Raw genomic sequence first — 9,663 nt, 5'->3', positions numbered from 1 at the left:
TGACTCTCACTAGAGCTGTCAAACTGATAAGTGCAGAGAGTTTGTGTTTTTACCAGTCCTTCTGCACACAGATTAAGTAAATCCTCAGTTCCTGAGCCCAATTTCACCCTTTCTGTAGTAGGCTTGATCTTTTGTTTGGTTCCCTGGAAGCAAACAAATTTTCTCAGTTTATACTGTTAAGAATATGATTCGGCTTTGGGGCATTGCTATTTAACCGCTATTTAATAGATCCAAATGGGAAGTCTTTCCCTAAGGTAACTAACTTATGCTATTCCCTGTATTTGTTTCAGTAATAGGGACTATGACCTCTTCATGAAATATTGTTAAGGCTCAATACATTTTTTACCTTCATGACCTGAATTGCAATTCTCCATAATGACCACTTAAATTTATCCAGACTAGGACAGTTGGACTTTGGTGCTGCCGACTTCTCTCTACCTCGTTAACTTTTCAGTGCAGCTACCAACCATGTCTTTAGTAGACACAGTAGGTCTTAGATTGAAAAACAAACTCAGTGACAATCATCTTGATAGGCAGCGAACACCCTATGACATCTCAACCATCTACCTGAGTGTTTAAACATTACTTATAATATGGACCATGGTCTTTTTGTGAATAGACTCCTTGATTTATAGTCTGCCAAATATTAGGAGGGGAGGTTATAAAGATCAGGAGTAGCTGAAAGAGTAATCCTGCTGAAACATAGAATATTCTCCCTTTGACTGGGCATCGTTTCTTTTTTTTTTTTCTTATAAATGTTTTCAGAGATGGTTGATGATTTATTTTAAAATGACCCTAATTCAAGGTTATGCCAATGAGACAACTGTCTTTCTCTTTGATTTAGATGTTCCAATCTTTCCTTTACGCAAAGACTATGTTGGCTTCATTTCCTTTATAAGTAATCTTGCTCCCAGAGTTACGAGCACACTGACTCACAAGTTGTTTCATTAGCAGGTAAGTGGAGGTTTACTAAATTTATCTAAAACTCAGAAAGCCTGCTTGGAGAAAGTACTGAAAGATGCAATGTTATTTGTGGAATGAAGTGCCAAATTTCTAATGTTACCTAAAATCTTTCATTTTACAATCATTCTTCTCTAAAGCAAAATTTTGGCAGGGGTTTTATGCCTCTTTTATGAAGTTTGAGTAAGATTTCCCTCTTTACCACCTGAAGAAGTTAAGCTATACAGTAGGAAAGCTTCCGCTGAAATGTTTCTTATCTTTTGGGTACTGCTTTGCCTGCTTCATCTCAGTTTTTTCACTGCGTCAGCCAGAGGTCACACATCTCTCAGAGACTTTCTAACTGGTCACCAATGAGTCCTTTTCTGGATCTGTACTGGGAATTACACAAGGAAGGCTACTCCTGCCAGGTACAGCTTTGTAGCATTCACTCAGCTGCAGGGAGACCGAATTCTGTTCTCAATTACTTTAGTGTAAATATTGAGCAATTCCATCGATCTACCTCATATTAGTATAGATTTTCAGGAGTATAACTGACAGAAAACTGTGTGGTTTGGTGCACTCTGTCAATGCTCTTAGGTGCTTAATCCTGTGTCAGTCTGCAGCACACAGCAAAGGAAGGCAGAGGACAGCAGAGGTCTCTGTCCTTGAAGATGACCACAAGGAAATGCCTATATTTAACACATGTTGTTGTAGATACCTGAACTAACATTTATCCTCCAACTCTCCTTGTTACTTTTTTTAGACCAGCAGCAGAAGCCAAATGACACCACACACACACACAAATATATATAATTTGGGGCATCTTCATAAACCTCCCACACCTCTCCAGAGGTGGGTTGGGATGACAGTACACCTTTTTCAATGAGACTTTGGCTACTTCTACCTACAGCAGAAGCCATGCCAGCACTGGATGCCAACAGGCAACCAGACTAAAGCTTTACATGGCCACTACTCCACATGCAAGCAGATTTTTATGGGCTTGCAGAATTTAGCTTTGATTCTTCCCACATTTTTCTTCCTATTCATTATTTCTCCCTTCCAGACAGATGGGCATGAAGACGGCTCTGAAAAGACACATCTCAAAGAGGTGTTTTCTTCATCCTGACCTCATACTATAGGTTTCCCAGAGAAAGTAATCGTCTGTTGAATTCATTCTTTAATCATTGTCTTTTCACTATTTTTACTTTTTAGCATAAAGAGATGTAAATATGTTAGCTCAGTGTCAAGATAAAAAGCACAATAGCGTTTTTAAGTAGCTCTCAGGAAAGATCCTGTATCTTTCATGCATTTTTTATCAATAAGACATACCTGAGTTTACAAGGCAGTGCACTTAAACAAGAGTGAATGCCATATAAATCCACACCCTCATTTTCTGCCATTTAAAAATAGGAAATTTTATTGTAGTGGTTCCATTTACTTTAAACATTGCTTCAATTGCAACTACTGGAGCAATCACGTCCAGAGAAAAAGATGGGAGGCTGCTAAAATAACACGTAGGAGGGCTGCTTTCTTTAGAGCAGAAACACAGAACTTCTTTTTCAAGAAATGGTTAATGCTTTTTTGTACAGGAGGTTTCCTTGATGCTTGTTGATAACAACATTTCTGTGATGGCACTATTACTGGCAAACTTAATGATTTACTGGAAAGAATAAGAACAGAGTGGTGGCCTCAGAAATGTCACTTGAAGGCCTCTTGATTGATTTTTACAATGATCCCAGAGAACTATTTGTCCTGTATTCAAATTCACTATTATTTTTCATTCCTTGTAGAAAGTTACAGCTATACATAATCTTAAAATTAATTTATTTTGAAAGCAAAGAAGAAAGAATAGCATAATAAAAGCTATGAAGTCTGGAGCACAGTAACTAATGTTTAAAAAAACACATTAATCGGCCTACTACAATCTTAATAAAGAAACACATATTTAGTAGGCATCGATCATTGTAGCTTTTCACCAAGTCACTCGAACGGATTGAGACTGATCTACTAGAGTGAAAGATGTGACTGAAGGGTGTAAGTAAGTACATCACTTCCAAAGCAACTACCTGCTTCAAGAACAGCAGGGGTTTTTCTTTTGTGGTTTTTTTTTGCCTTAGGTAGATTATATGGTTACAAATTACAATAGACTAACAATTGTATTTCTTAATGTACCACAACTTTACAAAGCAACAGCAGCTTTATGGAGAGTGAGACCCCATGTGTTTCAAAAAAACCAAACAACTCTCATGTTCACGTATACTGTCCAGCTGCAAAGACAGGGGAAACCTTCACTGAATTTCATTCCCTTCTCTGATAGCTGTGTATTAAATGACTTGTAAATGTACCCCCTCTCCAGGGCATAGCATGCTGTCTGCACTGGTGGGAAGGCTCCTCCAAAGTGCAAGTACTGGATAAGGAAGCACAACACCAGTCACTAGTGCATTAGTGCATTTACAGCCCTTGATTTTCTACAAGTTCTAGTTTTTCTCTATATAGACTGTTCATTTTCAGTAAATTGTCCACATGCTTGATATGAAGAGGGTTATTTCACTAATGACTTTGTGGGCATTCTGTGTTTATGCCTCAAGACAAGACAAGCATTTTTATATGACCTCCAACACTTCATGCAATTTTTTTTGGTTCCAGATACTTGAGATAACAGTGTAGCTTACGGTCTCAGAAATTGTATGTGAAAAATGATACTGCTGCAAGGAGTTAATCAATTGGAAAGCATTTCCTGACTTTTCAGCTTTAATTTATTTTTCTCACTGTCATTTTAATGACCCTTGTCATTTCCTTCATAAACATCCTAAATAATTCCTTTTCCTCTCTGCTATTGCAAAGATTTTTTTAACGTTTATTGAGAACTCAGTCCATCTTTTCTTAATCACTTTTACTTTTCTTGCTTTCAGTATCTTTGCTGAAATACCCAGGGCTGTGCATGTTTTGAACAAAGCTAGACTAGCATCATATAGAAAGAAGCAGTCCTGGCCAATAAGTTTCTGCAAAGCTTAGATGCTTTATTGCATTTTTTGTTGTTGGCAACAAAATCATGGCATATTGAATATACCTAAGCTTAAATATGAATGAGGAAATCTTTCCTGAAAGTGACGTTTTTCCTTATTCATAAAAGAAGCACGTAATTGTGTTATTTCAAAGCTGATCTCAAGGGGAAAAGAAAAAAGAAGTATCCATAAGAAATAAACGCATCTTTCAGATTTTCTTCATCTGTATTCTTTGCAAGACCTCCAGTCTGCCCAGTTTCTGATCCAGTCAGAAAATTCTTTTTACAGTTTCCAAAGTCAGAAAAAACATAGTATATAGAATTCTCTTCAATGTATACATACATATCTGACATTTAAAATTTCAGCAAGTGTGATTTGCAGCCTAATTTCACGCTAGAAATGCTGCTTATAGGGAAGCCACAGCTATAACATTTTGCTAGTAATTAGACCAGTTGGTACATGTGTGGCTTTAGATACCACAATACTTTTTCTGTATTTAACTTGTATATGTATACACTTCCCTTTTTTTGTCTCTTTGCTGCTTTTTTTTTCAAAAAGTACTGTCTCTATGTCCATTAGAGTGAAGTTAGTTCTAAGAAAGTACTAGACACTGAAATCATGTGAGACATATATTCATTATTCTGATGCAGTAAATCTCCAAGACAAACAGCAGTGAACACTTATACAACAAACATCTATCTAGGTCTGATGCCAGGTCATGAAACTGAAATTAGGCTAAATAATGTTATATAGTGTCTTGGGCATATGTGAGGAGTCAGAATAGCTGTAATCAGTGATTAATACCTGGCTAACCCTATTTTGTTGAACACTAGAGGGAGATCAAAGCAAAAGAATAAATGATCTAATAGCTTATGGATACTAATTGGAGTTGTTCATAAAATTTCAATGGATGAGAAGATGAAACACCAGGTATCATAGTATCTTAATTTTTCATCACAGTTTTCACATACCCTCATTTGATATTGTTTTACCTGGAATGCAATTTTAAAGAATAATAATTAAAAAAAAGACTTAGAATGAAAAGGCCTGTGTTTATATCAATACCTCAATTAACATATTCTATATCAAATTAGTTTTTCATATGACACACGTTTACTTCAATGAGAAGATAGAATTTTTAGCAATTGAAAAATGAAACATAAGCACAGAGGCCAGCTATTTCACTGTTCTCTGAACACGGGGTACTTTGTTCTAGTATGTACCTACAGCCATAAGCAGGGGAAACTCGTGTTTCTGCAAGACCTTCCCTAGAAAGAGATCTTTCTGTCAGACCTGAAGGCAAGCAACTGAGACTGTTTGCATTCAGAATAGGATGGAAATTAATGCTGTCACTCGTTTGCCATCACAACTGTCATTTTGTTCAGTGTTTGCTGAACAAAGTTTGTAACATAAAATATATATTTTAAAATACAGATATCTTTGAGTTTTGCATGAAAGGAAGTTATCAAATGCACACTTTTTTGCCCTCTCAGTTACTGCTGGGAAATACCAATACTTCCAGCAGGATTCCCAAAGGAAGGGCCCTTAGGGCTTTGCATAGTTTCCTAAGAGGAAGGACCTGGTTAATCAGCCCTAGCAGAGGAGGAACCCTGGCATCCAACTTACACAACCAAGGAACTACTTGTGCTGCAGTTTGTACAGAGATTGTTATCCTGGTAAGGCTGTCTGAGCTGGATGGAAACAGCACGGTATTGGCACTGGTAGAAATGTAGTTATTGACAAAGAGCTCACAAAGTCAGGGTTATGTTACCCTGAGTAAAACTGTTATGCATGGTAGATTGCAGCAACCTCACGCATCAGTACAGCGTGCTGCAGTCCCTGCACCAGTCAGCACTGCCAGCATACCCCATTTTCTGTGTACAGCATGGTGTAAGGAGAAAATGTGATATATACACACTAATAATTGCTGTTGTTATTTAAGGAAGAAAAGGTTTGTATAGACTCAAGGGAGATAAGAGGAGTGAGAGGGCAGGAGCAGAAAGAAGCGCAGATGGGAAGGGAGAGCTGGAAATTTGCCTTTCAGCACAGCAAGCTGCTCAACTGGCTCAAGGCTTGCTGTGAAACCATAACCTCTCACAAAGTTACCAGTCAGCTCTCCTCCACACAGAAAAAAAGAATGTTCCAAATTTCACTTCCCAAAAATGAGCAATATTTATACATTATTGAACAACTGTGCTACCACTAAAGTTAAGTAGCAACTTTTTGGATGCTTCCTACACTATTTGGGTCTGTTTAATAAATGGTAAGGGATTTAAAATCCAGGCCACCTGAGGAAACTATTTCCTTCAAGAGTTTAACGACTGCAGCCGAGGATGTTTCACATAAGATCTGCTACTGTTCATCAAGCAACCAGATTTCTGTTTGGGTTTTTTTATACAGGCCATATTGAGGTACCTTAATGAAAGTCAGCCTAGAAGTCAGTGAGATATTTTAAGTACTCTGAGACAGCCAGTGATCTTCATTTTAACTATGGCCAGAAAGGCTGGGGGAGGTAGAGCAGGCAACTTGCAAGCTAACAGAGCCCTAGTCTGTAAATACTATAGAGTAATTCCTCTGGCTCAGTTACTTTTAACATCTGTAAAGAACTATACAATGTGCAGGGCAAGGCAGAATCAGGCTCTGTGTGTCCTTTTTTACTTACTTGCTCATTCAGGGCTAAACCCAGCTGGTAGACAAAAAGAAATGCCCATTAGAAAGTGTAGGGAATATCCTATCCTCATAGCTTACCTTCCTATAACAGGTCCAGTCCCCTTTGTCTCTGTGAAAGCCATTGCTTACCCACTGAAGAAAAAACATAAGAGAAAAAAGAAGTTTCTCCTTTTACTTGTTTTACAGCTTTAAAAACTAAGCCTCCACATCGATGTTTTTAAGTGGCTTGTTTTCTTCTTAAATGCCTTGTATATATGTAAAAGCTGGAAATAAGAAAAAAAGGTAATTGTCCATAGTTTTTTGTCAAACATATTTTGATACAAATTTGTAACAGCTTGAATGGAAGTGACTGAAAATGTACATAGCTCCTACCCGATGAACGTGGGACTCATGCTGTCATTTTCAGAAGAAGGTCGCCCTAAGCAGCACTGGACAGCGTAACCAGTCACACACAGCTTGTCCGACGACCTCCACAAGGGATTAGTGTTCCACTATGACCAAGTTTTAGGAAGAGAACCAAGCTGAACGGATCACCAGGTGCCCTGATGCCTGAGGTACTTTCATTTAAGCCAATGAGTGTTTTTACACTGGATAGCTTTGGGGATTAAATGCTAGAGATAACAACATCAGAAGCCATTTGTTAAGATATTGGAGACTTTTTTGGATTGAGAAAAGGTCATGGTATTTTAAGTGACAAATAAGTACCTCTGTATATACTGAATGGATTGTGAAGTATACTACATATACTGTGTCTGAAACACAAAACACTTGTTCTTTTCCATTCCTAATAAATTACTTTTCTAAGAAAATATATATACATAGAAGGACAGGGAATTAATGTTTCTAGAAACAAATCATTGCATCTACATAATTAGCTAGTTATCTCAGCTGTTTTGTGCAGTCCAAAAGCAGAAGAAACTACTCAATACCCTTTCAGTTTTTATTTACTGCCAGTTGTTTAGAGAGCAAATACAGCTTGGAGTTTCTCCAATAAAGGGAGGTATAATTTTCTAGTAAAAAATTAATAGATGCAAAAAAACTTGGGAAATTATACAGTATTTAAGGTATATAATTTATTTACTGTATCTTATCATTATCATTCACAGCTGAAATTACTTTTGTTGCTATTACAGCTGACCAGGCCAGTTTATTTAACATTTTGGGATTGAGGGAAGCGTGTTGTTTATTTATTTATTGAATAAGTTTTCATCCAATTAAAAAAAAAATAAAATCAAGCGCAGATATATTACTCCCAGACCTTTCAGGTGCTAAGTCTTTGCATTTCTACTGCAGAGAAAATTGAATTTTTGTAATCAATAGTCACTGGGCACACAGGAGAGAATTATGCTTTTTGTCCAAGACTAATCCTGCATGGTGCTGAGAGCTGCCAGCATCCACGGAGGCATTCTCAGCCTTGTGACAAGCTGGAGTATGAGTGCTGGCTTTTAGCTGTTTAATATATACCAGTGTGAACATGGTTTGCACGTGTCAAGAGTATTGTAAAGAGCCAAACCATAATCATGGTGAATGAATACAGTTGACAGGTAATCTGAATTCTATTTGTTTCCTAAGTTTGTACAATATTGTCAGTATAGTTTCTGGTCCTGTCTTCCAGTCTCCCAGTTTCCTGCTTCATCTTGCTTTAGATAACTACAAATCAAATAGAAATTGCTGATAATATTACAAATTATGCATTTCTTGTAACTTCACTATTGCCATCAGCTCATTGCCCATTATACCAGCTCAGGAGACTGCCTCTTTCCAGATAAATAATGTTTCTGAATATCCAGTCTTACTGAGCTGTTGATTTCTCCCTCCAGGACCTAATTTAGACATGAAAAAGAATGGGTTGGGGTTTTTGCAGGTTTTGTGATACAGCTATATTTGCAAATGTGTTTCAAACTTAAAGGTTCTTTTTTGTCATTTTTGACTGTTTTACATTTCTTGCTACAGTCAAGCAAACTTATTCTTAGACTGTGAGTGACCTTGAGAAAGGTAAAATCTAAATAGTTCAGCTATTGCCAGGAAAAAATGGTTGTAGTATAAGGCACTTTTTTATTCTTAAATTGTTGTGTTCTATTTTTAACAATTCTGCTACATAAACACCGGCTGTGAAAGGTTGACTTTGCAGATACCTGCAAAAGATAAATCTGAGGTCTTTCAGAGGGTGGTGTTGGTGAATGGCATGAGCCCTCTATCTGGACAATAAAACGATGAAGCAAACTGGCAAGGTGTTGACAGTGGGGAGGAAATCTCTTGCATCCAGGCAGTCTCTGGTACTGCAAACAACACAGGAGGGTAAACTTTTTTTTTCACCTGATGATTATTTATAGCTTTGTGTGAAATGACCTTGGGTCTAGTTTCTGTAGCCAGTGGAAATATGCGTCCAAGCTCCAAGGTGTCTTCTTTTTCCACGAGCTTTTAGGACACACTGGGGCTACTCATCATGTTCACAACGGCTTTACATCCCATGAGTAGTCTGTCCTACGTTGCTTAGAAGTGTTAAACTACTTCATGCACACTATCTGGTAGATCTGTAGCAGTGAAAGAATCCTGTAAATGTGGGACTTACTGTAGATGTATGATATAATGTGTTTTGCGAAATCAAGCACTGGATTTACTACCTGTGTACAACACTGTACACACCGATATTTCTCTCTGGGAGGTCTGAGACAGAAATATGACTGTGCACCACACTGAAGCATCAGAACAGGAGATAATTGGCAACATCCTTGATGGAACCCTAGTAAAACAGTGTGCAATAGCCACGTATACATGCTGAAATGAGAATCTCTGAAATAGAAATGTCTTTTTCTGGCTTTCTAGTAATTGTTTGAAAACAACGTTAAGTGGTATAATGTCATTATTCAGTTTACTGTAACTGCTCTAAATCCCTTATAAGTTCTGTGCTCTAACCAAATGCTGTACTTAATAGGAAGTTACTGTAAAATCATAAGCAGCAGATGTAATATATCATGCCATTCATAATACTATATGTTTTCAGTGAACTTTTTCACGTTTGTCAGACAGATTAGTTCAGCAATATGAC

The sequence above is a fragment of the Platalea leucorodia genome (assembly GCF_965183815.1).
Source record: "Platalea leucorodia genome assembly, chromosome: 1".
In the NCBI taxonomy this organism is placed as follows: domain Eukaryota; kingdom Metazoa; phylum Chordata; class Aves; order Pelecaniformes; family Threskiornithidae; genus Platalea; species Platalea leucorodia.
Note: the sequence above shows the minus strand (reverse complement) of the source record.